General features: G+C 39.6%; 1 long non-coding RNA gene across 1 annotated transcript; it reads right to left on the bottom strand.

Moving 5' to 3' along the window:
- Window positions 1-7,177: 7,177 nt before the first annotated feature.
- LOC149134268 (uncharacterized) lies at window positions 7,178-19,412 on the bottom strand. Its single transcript, XR_016243246.1, has 2 exons — window positions 14,533-19,412; window positions 7,178-9,905 (listed from the first exon to the last, which is right to left on the bottom strand). It is a non-coding gene; the product is annotated as an uncharacterized LOC149134268 (long non-coding RNA).
- Between the last annotated feature and the right edge of the window lie 214 nt (window positions 19,413-19,626).

Raw genomic sequence — 19,626 nt, 5'->3', positions numbered from 1 at the left:
TGTGTTCTTGAGCAAGACACTTTATCTCACGTTGCTCCAGTTCAGTCAGCTGTAGAAATGAGTTCCAAGCTGTATTGGCCCCTTTGCCTTTCCCTTGGACGACATCGGTGGCGTGGAGAGAAGAGGATGGTATGCATGGGTGACTAGCAGTCGTCCATAAACAAGCTTGCCCGAATGTGCCTTGGAGGGGAACCTTCTAGGTGCAATCCCGTGGTCGTTCATGACCGAAGCGGGTCTTTATCCTTGTATGTATGTATGTCATTATTTAGTTTTATTTCAAGATTTGCTGCCAATAGAGAAAGAACCGGTTTCTAACCTAGATCCAAGGCTCCTTCATTGGAATTTCAGTATCAACCACAGGGTATAAATGTATGTATGTATGAATTATGTATGTATGTATGTGTGCAGATTTGTATGTTTTGCTTTATGTATGTATTCTCATGAATATAGTTGCGTATCTAGACATACATGCATATGTATGTATGTATGCTGGACCGCTGAAATCTACAAGTTTTTTTTCATTCTCTCTCTGTTTATTTTCTCTTATTCCTTTCTGTCAAAGAGCGTAGGCTCGAAACGTAAAAGACTTTTTCATTTTTCCCAAGCGTCAAACTAATACACCTGTCTTCATCTTTTGTTTTTCGATCAATTTCAAATATGTTTGTTTTTATGCCAAGTTATAACAAAAACAATTTAACATTGAACTCAATACTTTTTGCAGAGACCATATAGAAGTGAGATGATAGTAACTTCGAAGTTTCAACGTCCTAGCTTTCGCAAGCATATATGTGTTTGTGTACGTTTATGTGAGTGAGTTTATGAGTGTGTGTATGTGTGTGTATGTGCCAGCGCAAATATCACAACATCTCACAATGCACATACTTTCATACGCACACAAGACACAGAAACACACACACTCACACATACACACATGCATACACACATTTACACATACACACACACATGCATATACACATACACACACACTCATATACAGACACATAAACACAAACACATACGCACTCACATAAACATACACACTCATGCACTTACACACAGACACACACATACAAACATACGCACTCACACGCACATGCACGCGCATGCGTGTGCGTTTTTGCAGAGTGAAAAGAAGGTAGAGGAGACCAGCGAAGCGTGTCTTCTCCCCTCCACCACCATCACCACCACCACTCTCTCTCTTCTCTGCTTTCTTCTCTTCACGCTTACGTTTTGCGTCTGTATCTGTTTGACTAGTCTCCTTTGGTCTGCTGAACACAAACACACGCGGTCGGTATGTGTGACATCTTGTTTATATATGTATATATATGCGTGTGTGTGTGTGTGTGTGTGTGTGTGTGTTTGTCTTTGAACATTGTTCCGGTATGTTTGTGCATATGTTTACATTTGAGTCTATGTCCGTCATTTTGGGAAAAGTATGTGTATATGTGTGATTATTCATTGTGGTGTAATTCGGACTGTATGTATATATGTGTGTGTGTGTGTGTGTGTGTGTGTGTGTGTGTGTGTGTGTGTGTGTTCTGTGCGTGTTATTTATGTTGTTCTCTCTTGTCTTGGTATGGCTAATGTCATCTACTCCCTGTCTGTATTAACCAGACGCGAAGTTCTAGGAAGCTAACAACAAACAGCTCAACATTAAACTGGTAAACAGATTTGTGGTTTGTTCTTGCAGACGAACCTAAATAGACAAACGATATACAAACACAATACGTTGTGCATATGTATATCACACACACACGCACACACACATCTATATATTAGATAATAAAATGAATGGTATACACCTGGTAGCTTACTGGTAAAGCACGGTCACTTTGAAAGTGTTCGTTATGTATATGGTAAATGATAAATGGAAGATGGAATATACGAGAATTTTTATTATGAACTACGACAATTGTTTCGTGGTTAATAATAAAAATTCTCGTATATTCCATTTTCCGTCTTTCATTTACCATATATATATATATATATATATATATATATATATATATATATATATATATATATATATATATATACATGCTTCCACACAGTTTCACTTGCAAGGTATTGGTCAGTTCGCGGCTAAGACACTTGTCCAAGGAACAGCGCAGTGGTAATGAACCCGAAACCACATGGTTATAAAGTGAGATTCTTAATCAGACAGTCATGTCAGAGTTTTCTTCTTGTGGGGGGGGGTCTGTAACTACGATTTTTTTACTGACATTTTTAATTTCATGCGTGTGTGTAGTTTTTTTTGTTTTTTTTGGAGCTCTTTCAATTGTTTTTGAAATTTAACCTTTTCTAAGATACCTTTGAAGAGTGCTTTAACATTTTCTTAATCCTTTCTGCTGTGGCTGGCAATTTCAATTCTTGAGTACTAACGCCAAATTGTTTTCTGTATGGTGTGTATAATTATTATTATCGTGATACTCAACAGAAGAAATGAGATTATGTCTCGTTGCAGACAACAGAACAAATTCATTTTTGAAAACTAGTCACAACAGGTGTGTGTTTGTGTGTATAGTGTTAACAACAGCAATATCGCAACTATTATTGATTAGTAATATCCACGAAATTGATAGCACTGAAGTTGACTTATCAGCTCTTGTATTATATGGCATTGCTACTTTTGGTGGTAGTGGTAGGGAAACTGTTATTAATTTTGGTGGTGACGGTGCCTGAGGTGGAGGTGGTGATGGTGGTTTTGATAGAAGTGACTGTGATATTAGCAGTGGTGTTGTTGTCGTTGTTGTTGTTGTTGTTGTTGTTGTTGGTGGTGGTGGTGGTGGTGGTGGTGGTGGTGGTGTGGTTTCTAGTAGTGGTGGTGATGTTGGAATTACTGTTGATCCTGTTGGTGGTAATGTTGCCATTGTTGTTGTTGTTGTTGGAGATAGTGGTGATGGTAATGGTGGTGGAGTTGGTGGTCGTCGTGGTGGTTGTCATGTAGTTGCTGTTGTTGCTGTTGTTGTTGTTGTTGGTGGTGGTGGTGGTGGTGGTGGCGGCGGCGGTGGTGGTGGTGGTGGTGGTGGTGGTGGTGGTGGTGGTGTGGTTAGTAATGATGATGACTTGTGGTGAAGGTGGTGGCAGTGATGGTGGTGATGATGATGTTGGTAAGGGTGATGGTGATTTTGGTGTTGGATGCTGTCGGTGTTGTTGTTGTTGGTGGTGGTGATGGCGGTGGTGGTGGTGGCAGCAGTGGAGGAGAAAGTGGTGGCGGTGATGGTGTGTGTGGGGGAGATAGTGGTGTTGTTGTTGTTGTTGTTGGTGGTGGTGGTGGTGGAGCTAATGGTGTTGGCAGTGGCTGTGTCATTGTTCTTGGTAGTGGTGACGGAGTTGATGGTGAGAGTGATGTGAGTGGCGCCGGCGTCGGCGGCAGCACCGGCGGCACCGGCGGCACCGGCGGCACCGGCGTCGGTGGTAGAGGTTGTGGGTGGGATGATGCTAAGTGGTAACGACAGTGATGCTATTAATATTATTGATATTGAAGTTAAAACTCTCAGGATTCCTCAATGTTGATGCTGTTGTTATTGTTGTTGTTCCGCCTCCCCTACAAACACAGCCTCACCATCACCGCCAACACCCTCACCACGTTATATCCCTCCCCCGCCGCCACCACGGCTTTCTCTCCTCTCGCTCTCAATATATTTGATTTCCTACTTAATGTATTATTTTACCTCTTATCTTTATTTCTAATAGATTATTTCTGAAACACTTGCCATATCGATGAGGCAACGCTACTGTTTTATCGTTAATTGAGATTATGTGCGAGCGAGTGTGTGATGTATGTGTAAGTACATTATATATATATATATATATATATATATATATATATATATACATATGCAGGAACATATGTACATGTACTTATATTTATATATATGTATGTGCATACACATACGCTATGTGTATATAGAAGCATAATGCACACACATATACATATATACATGCATACAAATATCTACTCATAAATACAGACATACATTTATACCTACATGTATAATATATACCTCCATACATATACATATATATTCATATATACATATATATTCATATATATATATATATATATATATATATATATATATATATATATATATATATATATATATATATATATATATATATATATATATGAACATATATGCATATACATACATATATCTATATAAATATATATATATATATATATATATATATATATATATATATATATATATACATGCGTGTGTGTGTGTGTGTGTGTGTGTGTGTGTGTGCACGCACATTAACATTTGTATATACATATGTACATAAATACATCCATACATATTACATTGTTAAACACACAAGAGGCGGCGAGCTGGTAGAATCGTTAGCACACCGGGCGAAATGCTTAGCGGTATTTCATCCGCTTTACGTTCTGAGTTCAAATTCCGCCGAGGTCGACTTTGCGTTTCATCCTTTCGGGGTCGATAAATTAAGTACCAGTTGCCCTCTCCCCAACAATTTCGGGCTCTTGTGCCTAGAGCAGAAAAGATTGTTACACACTGAAGAATAGATTGCTCAACACGTGTGTATACATGTTTTGTACATATTTATATATTATTTGTATACATGTGTATACAAATACACATGTGTATACAAATACACCAAAGCCTTGTGAGTGGATTTGGTAGATGGAAACTGAAAGAAGCCCATCGTATATATGTATATCTATATATATATGTATGTGTGTGTTTGTCCCCCAACTTCGCTTGACAACCGAGGCTGGTGTGTTTACGTCCCCGTAATTAGCGGTTCGGCAAAAAGAAACCGATAGAATAAGTACTAGGCTTACAAAGAATAAGTCCTGGGGTCGATTTGCTCGACTAAAAGGCGGTGCCCCAGCATGGCCGCAGTCAAATGACTGAAACAAGTAAAAAGAAAAAAAAGAAAAAGAATGTGTATTGTATATGTGGAGGCGCAATGGCCCAGTGGTTAGAGCAGCGGACTCGCGGACGTAGGATCGTGGTTTCGATTGCCAGACAGGGCGTTGTGAGTGTTTATTGAGCGAAAACACCTAAAGCTCCACGAGGCTCCGGCAGGGGGTGGTGGCGAACCCTGCTGTACTCTTCCACCACAACTTTCTCTCATTCTATCTTCCCGTTTCTGGAAAAGCAATGTTTCGAATCAGTCCAAAAATGTTTCTACGCTCGTTCGTTTTGGCGATGAAGTTTTCAAGAGGATGTTCACAGCGTTTTCATTGTCCCCACCAATATTTTAGGGGCCCGCTTGCATCCCCTGTGCCCTCCTGTTCCCGACCCTATAACTTGGAGCTTATGAAAGGAAAGCTTTATATTACTCAGAACGTATGAAACAGGGGCAAACTAAAAGTCTGAAAACAAACATGGATGTTGAGGGCAAACATATGAAAATGTTTTGGACAGGTCAAAGGTTAAACAAAAGCAGGACATTTTAGATTAAGTGATCTTAGATATTCGAAAAACGTGATGGTCATAGCTGGAACGCCTTTATATCATATCCGGATGTACTCTGAGTCAAACAGCAACAGTTCCACAACCCTTACTCTAAGATATTTTACGAAAAAATAAAGGATTCATTTGATAATGCACTCCTAGATACACTTAGCCTGAAAGAGAGGCTGATGGGAACAGGTGAAACATCTTTTATCACCAGGCATGGCTGTACTCGCTTGGCAACAACGTGGTTCCGGTTTCAATCCTACAGCGTCGCACCTTGGGCAAGTGACTTCTGCTATAGCCCCCGGGCTGACCAATGCTTTGTGAGTGGATTTGGTAAACGGAAACCGTGTGGAAGCTCGCCGCGTGTGTATGTATGCGTGTGTGTGTGTATGTATGTATGCGTGTGTGTGTGCTCATATCACCACCACTTAACAACTGGTGTTAGTTTGTTTACGCCCTCGTAACTTAACAGTTCGGCAAAGGAACCCGAGAGAATAAGTACCAGACAAGGGGTTGATTTGCCCGACAAAAACCTTTCAAGGAAGTGCCCCAGCATGGCCGCTGTTCAATGACTAAAGATAGACCGGAGACTAACCAACAGCCGTTGTTGTTGTTGTTGGCACTCCGTCGCTTATGACGTCGAGGGTTCCAGTTGATCCGATCAACGGAACAGCCTGCTCGTGAAATTAACGTGTAGGTGGCTGAGCACTCCACAGACATGTGTACCCTTAACGTAGTTCTCGGGGGGGGGGGGTATTCAGCGTGACACAGCGTGACAAGGCTGACCCTTTGAATTACAGGCACAACAAAAACAGGAAATAAGAGAAAGTTGTGGTGGAAGAGTACAGCAGGGCTCGCCACCATCCCCTGCCGGAGCCTGGTGGTGCTTTAGGTGTTTTCGCTCAATAAACACTCACAACGCCCGGTCTGGAAATCGAAACCGCGATCCTATGACCGCGAGTCCGCTGCTCTTACCACTGAGCCATTGTGCCTCCACAACCAACAGCAGTAAAAGAAAAACAAAACACATTAGCCACCACAATACCAGACTGTTTGTTCCTCTCTCCTCCTTGTGTAAGAGTGAGGCCGCCGACGACAATTGGGGATTTCAAAATATTTAGGTATCCGTTTTTTTTTTCTTTCTGTGAGTGTGTGTGTGAGGGGGGATAAACTTTTCTTCTGGTGAAATTTCATCTCCGCAGTTTTAGCTTTTTAACAATACGAAACAAGAAAAATTTTCGAATTCTGAGCATTTCTGAAGACACACACACACACACACACAAACACACACACATTCCCCACAAAACAAATTCAGTGTAATTTTTCTCAATTACTCGCTAATTTTATTTTCATTGTTTACGTGTATTTCTATACATAGATACAAATACATACATATTGTGCGCATGGGTATCTCTGTATACACACACACATTTATGTATATATATATATATATATATATATATATATACACACACACACACACACATACATGCAGCTGGTCTTAGTGTTTTTCCTATCTTAGCTAAACTCATAAAATGTTTCAGGTTACTCAAAAACTGACAGCCAACTATTGTCATATTCAGGGTAGATGGGGTAGAGATCACCCCCTCCTCTTCCTCTCTAAACGCAATCTACATATTGCCGTGAGGGGGAAGGCGGGAGCGGAGGACTCTCTCGTCACCTCGCTGTAAACAAGAAATAAAATACATTCCAAAAAGAAAAACAAAAATCAAACATAACTGATGATGTTTCTATTTAATGAAGTCCACAGAATTTGATACATTAACAGGCAATTAAAATTTACGTTGCCCTTCCTGATGGAGTCGGAGGAGCGCCGTCGTGACAATGTAGCGCGTCGATTTGGAGGAATTTGAAGTCGATTTGGAGGAATTTGAACTCAGAATGTTAAGAAGGCCGGAGGAAATTCTTCCAAGCATCTTGTTCGAAGTGCCAACGATTCTGTTACTTCGCCCCCCCCCCCCCCTCTCCTATGAAGAAATCATTTTTTTTTTTTTTAATCCATTTTCCTTTGACTAATTTTTTGTTTATAAAATTCTTTTCTACTCTAGGCACAAGGCCCGAAATTTGGGTGAGGGGGGGGGAGATCAGTCGATTAGATCGATTCAAGTAGGCAACTGGTACTTAATTTATCGATCCTGAAAGGATGAAAGGCAAAGTCGACCTCGGCGGAATTTAAATTCAGAACGTTAAAAAAAAAAAAAAAAAAAAAAAAGGCCGGAAGAAATTCTTCCAAGCATCTTGTTCGGAGTGCCAACGATTCTGTTTGCTCGCCACTCCTCGCCTCTGAATAAACCATTTTTTTTTTTTTAATCCATTTTCCTTTGACTAATTTTTTGCTTACAAAATGACTGCCCAAGGTTTGTTGTGTTCAGAAATCTATGAAGATGGACTCAGTTTGATACACTATGGCGGCATTAGAGTCGGAGTTGCCCGCTTACTTGTGAATGAAAAGATCGTCCATATTTGGAGCATTGGATCCTGGATAATGTATTGCCCCGTCCTTCTTTTATCAAGGGTCCCTGTCATTTCTGCTTTTTGTTCTATCTCTATCTTAATATCTCAAAATTTTGGCCATTAAGGCCTTACATAGAGGGGATGAACAAGGACAGACAAACAAAAAATTTGCGGGCTGGACACCGACATTAATGAAATGGAGATGGATACAGAAAGGATGAATAGAAATGGGAGAGGCTTTTCGTTCTATCTAACGATACAGAAACCAGAACCCATGAATTTTTTGCAGGGTCCAGAAGAGAAAGAAGATCAGGAGCCTATTCGTAATGTTGGTAACAGAGTGATCCCACTAAAAAGTCTGCAGGGGTCAAACTAAACGACTCCTTACTTTATGGCTTTATAAATATGTTTTAAGACATTTCCAGCCTTATTTCAAAAATAATTTGCAGGATGGCTAACGAGGGAGCGTCGATATAGTCGCTCGCTTCCTAGAAATATCAACCAAAGCGTTCACATTACACTCTACCATCTTAAATGGATGATTTCGTCCTCGATATACTGTCTGAAAAGTCATGACTGGGCCGCTTTTGACCACAGGACAGCTTGAGAGTGACCAACAGGCTTGGTTGGTCAAAACTATACAACAACAATTACAGCAACCGGAGGTTCTATTCTCGCAGCTGAAGGATGCCCCACGGTCGGAATGGGAGATAAAGGAAAACGAACTGAATAAACCAAATAATTATTTCAAACGGTATAACTCGATTGATCCTTAAAAGGAAAGGCAAAATAAAAAAGAAGGAAAACACGAGGTTTTGTTAATAACAGTAAAAAAGTAACAACAATTTGTATTGTTCATTGTTGCAAGCATTTCTCTTGAGAAACATCTTGTTGCTCCAGAGTCCAACAAAGATTTTATTTTCCGAATATGAATATTTTACTTTACCGTATTTATTTCTTTGTGTGCCACTGGCAATAATATCGATCAGTACAGTCCATTATAGATTACATCGATCCCAGTGCTCAACTGGTACTTATTTTATTGACCTCGAAAAGATAAAAGGCAAAGTTTACCCTCGACAGAATTTGAGCTCAGAACACGAAGACAGATGAAATGTCGCTAAGCATTTTTGCCCGGCGTGCTAACGATTCAGTCAGCTCGCCACCTTCACACCACACTACAGTATTATGCATTATAAACATCAACTTTAGACAAGAAAATAGCAACAGGCCAATTAAGGAGACTTGAACTCGTGTCTATCGCTTGCCGGATGAATTCAACAATTGGTTGTTGGGCCTTCATGATCTCCTCACCCCCGTTGGATTGGGTCCATCTTAAAATATAAATCTTATTTAGAATTCATGTCTTTTATGCAACAACGGGAAAATGAGTCTTGGAATATAGTTAAGTATACAGCTGGGCATTGGTTTGATCTCCGATCAACTCAAATGCTGTATTTCTTAAACTAATTATGATGTCATCGGATGTCTTATGCCTCACCTTTTGTTTAGAAAATATTGGTTTCAAATGTTTGCACAAGGCCAGCAAGTTGATTACATAGATCCCAATGCTCGACTGGCACTGGTTTTATCAACCCGAAAGGATGAAAGGCAAAGTCTACCTCGGGAGGAATTTGAACTCAGTTTAGAAAATATTGAAAATTTTAGTTTGAATTCACCTGTTTGCAATCAGAAGTAACAAACGTAAAGAACACATTCTCAATCATCGCTCCGACGAACTTTGTCAATCTTTTTTTTTTTTTTTTTTTTTTTTTTTAAACATGTCGCCCGCTTCTCTTCTCAAGTGCATGATTTCTCTGTTGATCTTCCTGGTAGTCCTTTCCTTGAACTGCTACTCTCTAGAATCCATTACCATTGTCTTCGTTCCTCTCGATTATGATGTTCAATCCTTTGAATTATCTTTCAGTCGACATCTTTTGAACTCTTTTCCTTCTTCGTCACCCCTTTTGCACCACAGCTGCATCAAGCCTCGTTTGAGAGAAAAAAAATAAAGAAAAAAATTAACGTTTTTAATATAATCTTACAGCCGTGCCATTCCGAAAGACTTGGTCAGTTGACTCCTCTCACTTATAAGGTCTTCATATTCTAACATTTTAAAACATTCCAAGACTTAATTCAAAAAGAAATACAGAATTTCGTTGACATGATTTGCCGAGAATGTGACAAACGATTACATACTATCCCCTTTCCATGGAATATAAGTGACCGAGATCACAATATTCCTTCTGAACGGACGCCGGTCAATTGCAAGACTAAAAACCATTAACTTTTGAAGGGAGACGGCACGTAGATTATATCGATCACTGTACTTCTTGACTGATAATTTATTGTATCGATCCCGAATTGATGACTGGCATAACTGACTTCGGCGGGATTTGAACTCGTAACGTAAAGAGCTGGAAGAAATCTCGCTAAATGTTTTGTCCGACGCGCTAACGATCCAGTCAGCTTGCCACTTCACATGTTGTACACTGGACGGTGAATATAATTCTTGAACACTCGCATCGATCTTGAAATACCATAAAAGGCGAAAATCATAATATTGAAATATTGTTTAAAGCCATAGCAAAGAGTGTTTTTTTTTTTATTTTGACTGCTCCAAAATTAAATTTTTCTGGAAAAATATTTTGAAATTATGTTTATACCATTTGAGAAAAGGTTCGAATTTTATCTCTTGCTGTATAAATAAATAAAAAAAAATTTTTTTTTAAGGGTAGCTCCAGGTTTAGTCAAAATTCGATTTTAGTTTCAAAAAAGTTCTGAATATATTTTCCTAATATGCTTGAAATTCAATTTTCAAAACTAAAAAATACAAGATAAAATGGATAATAACCACCAGTATTTAACTTTCTCCACGAGATGCTGCTGTGGAAAATTAATTATTATTCAATGCACGGTGGGGAATAAGAGAATTATAAACCCAAGTCTTCAATACATTCAACACAAGCTGCTCCGAACTGCGTTAAAAAGAATGTGGCTACAACGACAGTGATGGTCGAAGCATTCAGGTTTTATAGTGAAGATCGGTTGGAGAGCGTTGCTTTCAATCCGAGCTACAAGTCCATTGTACTGTCGAAGCGCGTCATCAACAATTGCTGAAAGAGGAGAGTTTCACTGGGTCTTATCAGTGATTCATCGCAGCAAATGCCAAAACAATTTTTTGGTGAAAATGAGATGAATGAAGAAGAGTTATCTCTTTCAGCACCATGACGTCATCGTCGTCGTTGCACAGAGAGTAGGGAGTGAGTGCTTTGAGGGTTTTTTTTTATCACGAAGAAGTGAGAAAACTTCAGGATAAGGTCGTAGCTGTCAAGGTCACACTATTTGAGGTGTCCGACCGGCTGGAGGAAGAGGAGCTGGCTCAGTGGATCTGCGAGTGGACGCAACCAATGAAGGTAAGAAAAAGGGGTGAACAATGAGGAGAAAAAGTTCAAGGTAGGCCACACAAGCAAAACAAATAAATAAATACAGCTTACGGGCATGTTTCATGCACTTCAAGAATCTGCTGGGGCAACCCACCAAGCAAACAACAAAAAGACATCACCGCCATCATTGGACGACCACACAATTACTAGAACTGAGCTGAAGTGAAGCAGGAGCTCACAGATCCAAGGAATGAGCGCTGAATCTGACGAGATCTCATCTGAAGATCGCGAGAACTGCAGCCTGGAGGACATCTTTGCGAACCATCTGCGACACACCACAGAGGAAGAGAGCTAAGCAGGGAGATGTGCTTTCTTTCGACTAACTTGAGGTAGCAGTGAGGCTTGGGGATCAAAGCTTTAAAATCAGACGATATTCAATCGGATAAAGTTTGCCATTAACTTCAAGCAACCAGAATTATTTCGTGTCAGTCACTACAAATAGCAAAAATTCAATTTTTTTCGTGACAGTTGATTGTAATGTTGTATACATAACTGTGGGTGGGAGATGTATTGGCACAAGTTCAGAAGTAGACCGATGTAATTTTTCTACGAGACATTTCATTCATAGGTTTATTTTAATCCAACAAAGAAATGAGTTTTACCCACATGTCTGTGGAAATTATTAAAAGTTTTTCATCGCAAACAGCACGCAAACAGTGGTGTAGATGGCTGCCCAGTTAGAGATAATGTCGAACTGTAAATTATGAAAATATATTCCCAACAGCAGTGTCAACTTTTAAATTACCAATAACACAGATTTGTGTAGCTTGGTTCTCTTCTAACAGAGCAATGGTCTTCGTACAATATGGAAAAAAAACCTTCCACATATTCAATAATTAGAAATGCAGTTGTTAACCAAGAGACAACTTTATTGATGTCAATTTTCGTGTTGCCTGTACACGCAACAGGGAGATATTCGAAAACAGTTCTCAAACGGGGTCCATAAGATTTCTGATGGGTCCGCCTTAGATTTTGGAGAGGTCCACGCAAGCAAAATAGTAAATTGGGGGTCCACTAGTATTTTAAGGGTCCATGAAAAATTTTTCTTTGGATGTATTTATTACAAGAAAAGGGCTTCTCTCTGTTGTACAGTTCAACAGGTTTTCAGTCAGTGAAATACGTTCTCAAAGGAAATCTTACTGCAGACCTACACAAGTGAATGAGTGAAAAACGAAAGAATTTTGAAAGAAGTATCTCTAAAGCAAGGCTTTAAGTGTCGAACAACTGTGGGGTCTACCAGAATAAAATAGTCAAAGAGGCCCACTATTAAAACATAATTGGAATCAACTGGTCTAGAAAGAGTGATTCTACAAAGTCGGAAACCCGAAAATGACGATGGTCAGAAACTTATTTTCGGAGCGGTTTGTATTTATAGAGGTCGACCAACGAAGAGCGTTGAAGTTAATAACGGAACGGGACAGGGCTTTCGGTCATCTTTTTCCAGCTTCTCATTGAATGAAGTACAAAGAAAGCCTCACACAGTAAACATAGCAATCATAACTAGAGGAACAGGATTTTAACTGTCTTTTGGCATTACCGTTTCCCATTCAGTAGCAGATGCAGAAAATGGAGGCGATTCTGGCCCACAACTTCGACAGTTACCAAAGAAAAAAAAAATTAAATAATACTTCAGTTTTACACTTTCGTCGCAGAACCAATTAGCCTTCACATTCCTAGGCAGCAGCATCGACAAAAAGATAGCCTCATTGGATATGTAACGGTAAGAATTGGCAGGGATATCAGCTTTTCCAGATATCTAACCTTCGCCACAAAAATCAGACTACTCCAACATTAAAATCTTGCTTTTGGAAACGAGTCTCTCGCAATTCTATAGAGACTGGAATGATCTGAGCTTTCCTAATTACACTAACAAAGTCCAGAAGGAATGGCTCAGTAACAGCAATTGATCTGCAATTTGTTGTAGGAAGAGATCAGACATTCATGCCCTTTGTCTAGAAAAGGAACCTCGCGCAACAAAGTCGGGGTACACTTCAGTTCCAAGATGTGTTAATGCCCGCCAACAGAGCTGACCACGAACCGTTTTAGACTGTAGCGGATACCACAATTACTTAAGCCTAACAGGATTCATAACGAGCTAGGAAACGGACAACTTTGTAGGTAGAGGGCTCGTCTGGAAGCACTCAATGACAAAAAGTTCTCCAGACAAGAAAATACAGAAACAGAATCCTTTACAGGTGTGATCCTAAGGCCGTTGAAAAATCTTTTGGACGTTGAAAGTGACCAATGAGCAGTTTGCCGGGCATTATCTGAACACACGGTGAAGCCACCAATCAAGTCATCATCTCGGAAGCGATTCACGAAAAGGAAAAGTTCTTCCAAAACTGGTCAAGGCCATGGAAAAATAAAAATGCTGCCCTAATAATTGAAGTGAAGACACCGATGACAAAAAAAAAAAAAAAAAAAAAAAAAAAAAAAAAAAAAAAAAAAAAGGATATGAGGCGTAACCGTCATTGTGTCCAGTCAAAGGGTGTTTCAACCGATAAATGGTCTACTTTAAGTTCAAATCTCACCGCAGTGATTGTTAATCCTTCCAATTCAAATTATGAAGAGTTGTTTCAATTGACTAAACACTCGACATTATTCAGTTTCATCTCCAGTCATGTTTAATCAAATAAGGTTGATCTTCGATCAGTCAGATTCGCCATAAAATTAACAGTTTAGTAAAGGACCCTTCAAAACAATAGAAAGATTCAACGGTATTCTAATAGAGGTTCAATCATCGATAGAAAACAAAAGTTAGTTATCGGAGATTAAAGTATCTGTACATATCGAAATGTATATTCTCATTCTTAATCTAAACATAACGGTGAGTTAAGTAACACATCATAACATATAATCTTAAATTAGAAACAAAAAAGAAAAATTTCAGCAGAGGCTGAAAGAGGCGTTGCCATCTGAATAAATACATTATCACGAAAATAGTCGTGATGGTTGAAGAACATTTACTAAAAACTGGGGGAAAAAAAAAACTATTTAAAAATGTGTATTCGAGAATAAGGAAAAGAGAAAAACAACAACAATTGGTCTCCAATTCTGGAATAAAGCAGCGACACATTTTGCAAACGATTGTTTCAAATAGATTACCAGCTTCGTTTGAATGTTTGCAGGAGTTTAGGTCGGGAGGGATTTGAAAACTAATATTGACTCACCACCTTCTTTGGTTTTGGTTTTTATTTTTTTTTTTGTAACTACGCCCTTTAAAATATTAAAGAGAGCCTCTTTTTCCAGTTTAATTTACTACAGTTTTTTAGAATAAGTCTGACCAAATTGCTCGACTGAAGCACCACTCGAAATTATGATATACCAACCATTAAAAAGAATTGCATCGCATCCATGCCACTCAACGAATGTTAGTTCTTTCAGTGTTGACACAAGAACCTGAAGTCAACTTTAATTCTATCCATATTATATTTCTTTCTGTTATAGAGGGAAGCTACAAGATGGCGATACGTTAAATAAGTTAATACTTGGCAGACATTTTCTTCTCTTCTCACCTCGTTACTTTTTACATTTTTTTTTTCTGTCCTTTTTAGTAATATATAATTATAACAATCAAGGAGGTTGACACTTCAGAAATTGAAAGCTGAAGAATCCGCCATCGAGCTCTTTCACAAATATATAATCATTTCCGTAATACGTCAAAATCATCGCCATCTCTGCTACTCATGGTGGTCTTCCAGGAATGAGCTTCTTCTAGAAGATGCTGGACTGATAACTGGGAAATCTAATAGTCCGATTTTCTCTTCGGTTGGTCGATTCGCAGATCTCTTCCCTTTGAACCAAAGACACAGCGACAATATCACCATTGTACCAAAGAGAACACAAATGCTGACCAAGTACAGAATATCCTTTTCGTGCACGTATATATTGGTCAGTTCGTGAAAACGTGGTACGAATACTTGCTTGTGATTTTGATCAGTTGACTTTACGTGGTCAACGATGTTAGCTGCCGTCACCGGGTTCGTTACAAGACCAGTTGTGTTGGCCATGCTGTTGGTCTGCTCTTCTTTAACGCCCAACATGATACCTTCTTCCTTTCCAGATTTATACGTTAATAACTCACCGTTACTTCCGGTAAATAAATAGTTGCAGAAGTGGTAGGAGTAGCCGTAGTGTTGTAGTTGGTGGTGGTGGTGGTAATAGCAGCAGCAGCAGCAGTAGTAGTAGTAGTAGTAGTAGTGGTGGTGGTGGTGGTGGTGGTAGTAGTAGTAGTAGTAGTGTTGTTGTTGATGATGATGATGATGGTGGTGGTGGTGGTGGTTGTTGTTGTTGTTGATGATTGTTTTTTTTTCTATTCCCCTCCCTCTCCTCAATAAAATTGTTTTCTGCCGCACAGTAAAATTCATTATAAAATAAAGCAAATGAGTTCTATCCCGCCTGTTGTTACGTCAACATTTTTGTTTTTCATAACCTTTCGACATTTACGTGACTAAAGAGAGAGCGATCCGCCCCGAGCGACGCTTTTATAGAAACGGCACTTTAGGGTTTGCTGTATAAATCTGTATAAGGATTAAGGTCTTTGGGTGAGAAGCACAACAACCCCAGGGGCTGCTCTGAGCGGCACACGTCCTAGTCACGCCATCACCCTCCGTGCTATGTGGGTTGCAGATGATAAAGAGCAGCCAAACTTTGAGATATTGATTTCAAATTTTGGCAGAAGGCCAGCAGTTTCGCAAGAGGGGACAAGTCATTTACATCTACCCCACTGCTGTACTGGCACTTATCTCAATGACTCCAAAATGACGAAGGGCAAAGTCGACATCAGCGGAATTTGAACCCTGAACGTAAAGACGGATGAAATTCCGCTAAGCATTTTTGTCCGGTGTGCTAACCATTCTGCCAGCTCGCTACCTTTGGAAATTTTTTTTTTTTTTGTTTTTTTTGTTTACGAAATCAATAGTTGTCCTTCGATGATTTCGATCTGTCTGTTGGTCGACGGAGAAACACAAAAAGTGTATAGAAAGAACCACTTGACCTCACCCATCCACACCAATGCTTTTTAGAAGATAAAAGAGAAAGTGGATGTTGTTACTTTTATGCCTTTCCCTGGCTGAGACTGAAACCATTATGGTCTTCAAATTATCCAGTCAGAACGGACGACGAAGCGGATTGAATAAACCAAATAACTCTTCATGTAGATTAAATTCTTTATTTGGCACAAAGGACTAAAGCACAGAGGGGACGGTACAAGGACAAAGACGGTACAAGGACAAAGACGGTACACGTGGGACCATGAAATATAAAAACGATGAATGAAATGAATATATGTATAAAATGAGGATGAACGCCATTGCCTGAGCCCCACCCTCAAGCAATCACGTTTTTACTGTTCATTATCTGTTAAATCATCACATCAATTTTACTTACCCTACGAAATAAGGTTCCGATTCTTTATATTCTACCACCGGGGTAGGGTTTCAAACTACGCCTCTGTCCCCAGTGGGTCTATATCAGACTTGTAATATTTTTTTTAATGTTTTGTATTTTAGTTTATCAATCAAAATGCACTTTATTTCAGCTGAGTAGATTTTAGAAAGTTTAAATCTGGTGATATTTTTAAATATTTTGATTGTTTTCTCTCTAGATTTGCTACTTCTGTACCTCATTATGTATGTTGTTTGAATTGTCGGGGTTTTACTGTGTTGTGTGCCTACAATTGATGTAGATTGATCCTCGGAAAGAAACGCAAAATAAAAGACACGAGATTTCGTCAATAGCAGTAAACAAGTAACAACAATTTAAGTTTGTGTTGCATATTGTTGTACGTGTTTTTCTCTTCAGAAACACAAAATAAACTAAACATAACTGTTGAGTTTATTTTTCTAATATCAGGAGTTCACTTCTTCGTATTCATCCCCTTCTGTTCCACTGATAATAATATCGATCAAGTACTATCAAGAAAAGATGACATAATTGATTCAGTAATATTTTTTCTTCTCAAGACCTCTTTGAGCTGGGAAAGGAATGGAACGACTGGCGTGTGTCTTGTGGCTACCCGCTCCAAAACTAAAATTGGAGATAGGCCTGGGTATATAAGAATAAGGCTGAACTAAAGCAAACTCCAGTACAGTTGTAGGCAACCTGCAGCCCGCGGGACTTTCTGAATGTTACACCCAACGAAAAATTACTCTAAATTTTTAAGCAGTGGGGTCTACTTGATGATGATCCATGTCTCATGCTTTGGCAGCTTCTCGAAAATGGTTGCCTGTGTCTATTCTACTATATTCAACGTTTCTTGGAATGTCTCGCAATTTTGAATTCAACAGAAGTTATCCTCACAGACGTAGTTAATTAGGTTTTAATTTGTCCCACCCACGCGGTTGTTCGTTCTGCTATTCCATGTATGTAGTTCACTGTTGCTGTAGTCGTTCTTGTTGTTGGTGGTGGTGGTGATGACGGCGGCAGCGGATATTTTAAAAGTTTTTCTGCATGTCGAAGAGGGAGCGCTCCAAATTAGTCTGCTAAATTAATTTGAAATAAAATTAACAGCAATTATGATGTTGTTTGACGTGTTGTCCAATAAGAACAGCCGTAGTTATGTTGCATGACATCGTATCCAATATAGGAGATCACTCAACTGTTTAAACTCAGCAGTATGCTTATGGCCCGATTTATGTAGGGGCCAATATAGGCCATGGCCTAGGAGAGGGCAAGGTTTGGAGTATCCCGTAACGCAGAGAAACCTAAAAATTGGAGTTAAAAAGTCTTTTAAAATATTTACAACAATCAAATACTTTGTAGTTTTTTTTTTTAATCCAATGGAGTTCTTTAAAAATTATTGAATTCTCTTTTGATTGGACCCTTTTAGATTTAAAAATCCATTAAATTTAACCGAGACTCTTGGATCTACCGAGGCTCTTTTATCTTTGAGGACCATTTCAACCAGTTTGGGTTGCTCTTTATTATCTTGTTTTGAATTAGCAAAATCACAGGGCCCCAACCAGGTGTAAATCCGGCCCTGATTACACCTTGATAGGAGCGGAACATTAATGTCTTGCTAGATGCTTGATACGTAAAGCATAAAAGACAGAGGGGAATACATTCTGCACGAAGAAAGCGTAATTGCCGACATCCTGTCTGACAAATTTCGAGAATTCTTGAATCTAGAGGTTATCTCCCTTTCACATAAGGAACAGCTTTCATTGCCGTTTGGAAAATTGTGGTACATCCTCTCGAGGTGGAGATTATGTTAATAAATCAACAATATAGGTGCAGGAGTGGCTATATGGTAAGTAGCTTGCTTACCAACCACATGGTTCCGGATTCAGTCCCACTGCGTGGCACCTTGGGCAAGTGTCTTCTACTATAGCCTCGGGCCGACCAAAGGCTTGTGGGTGGATTTGGTAGACGGAAACTGAAAGAAGCCCGTCGTATATATGTATATATATGTACGTGTGTTTGTGTGTCTGTGTTTGTCCCCCCACCATCGCTTGACAACCGATGCTGGTGTGTTTACCTCCCCGTAACTTAGCGGTTCGGCAAAAAGAGACCGATAGAATAAGTACTAGGCTTACAAAGAATAAGTCATGGGGTCGATTTTCTCGACTAAAGGCGCCCCAGCATGGCCGCAGTCAAATGACTGAAACAAGTAAAAGAGTAAAAGAATTTATATAGTATAGTATTTGATATACCTGTATGTTTCTGTGAGCGCGCGGCTTAGCGGACAATGTGTTACCTTCACGATCGCGAGGTCAGTGGTTTCGGTATCCAGGCAGGTCAGCGCATTGCATTCTCGAGAAAAAAACTAGTTTCACGCTGCTCTTGCGATCACTTTGACATTTGACGTGTGGCACACCTGTACAGGTAATGCCGATTTGATGGAGGGAGAGAGCTAAAGTAGAGCACTAACTTTTGACTCTTATATAATCATCTGCGCAAGTTGTTTGGCAACTGCAGATACCCTCTAGGACAGGAGACTACATTTCTCTTTTGGTGAAGACACGGTTTGCCTTATATACGAGGCAGGCATAAGAGTACGGCGCGTGTGTGGAGTGCTCAGGTACTTGCAGGTTAGTTTCACGAGCAGGCTGTTCCGTTGATCGGATCAACTGGAACCCTCGTCGTCGTAACCGACGGAGTGTTATGACAATGGCATATACCCTCTTCTCTGAGGGTATATGTATCCTCGAAGCAAAGGGAAATACATGTGTGATATACGTACCTCTGTATGCTTACATTGTCATGGCACTCCGTCGGTTGCGACGACGAGGGTTCCAGTTGATCCGATCGACGGAACAGCCTGC

This window comes from Octopus bimaculoides, chromosome 9 (assembly GCF_046866305.1).
Source record: "Octopus bimaculoides isolate indiv1 chromosome 9, ASM4686630v1, whole genome shotgun sequence".
Taxonomy (NCBI): Eukaryota; Metazoa; Mollusca; class Cephalopoda; order Octopoda; family Octopodidae; genus Octopus; species Octopus bimaculoides.
The sequence above is the reverse complement of the archived record's forward strand: the minus strand, read 5'-3'. Positions and strand labels throughout refer to the sequence as shown.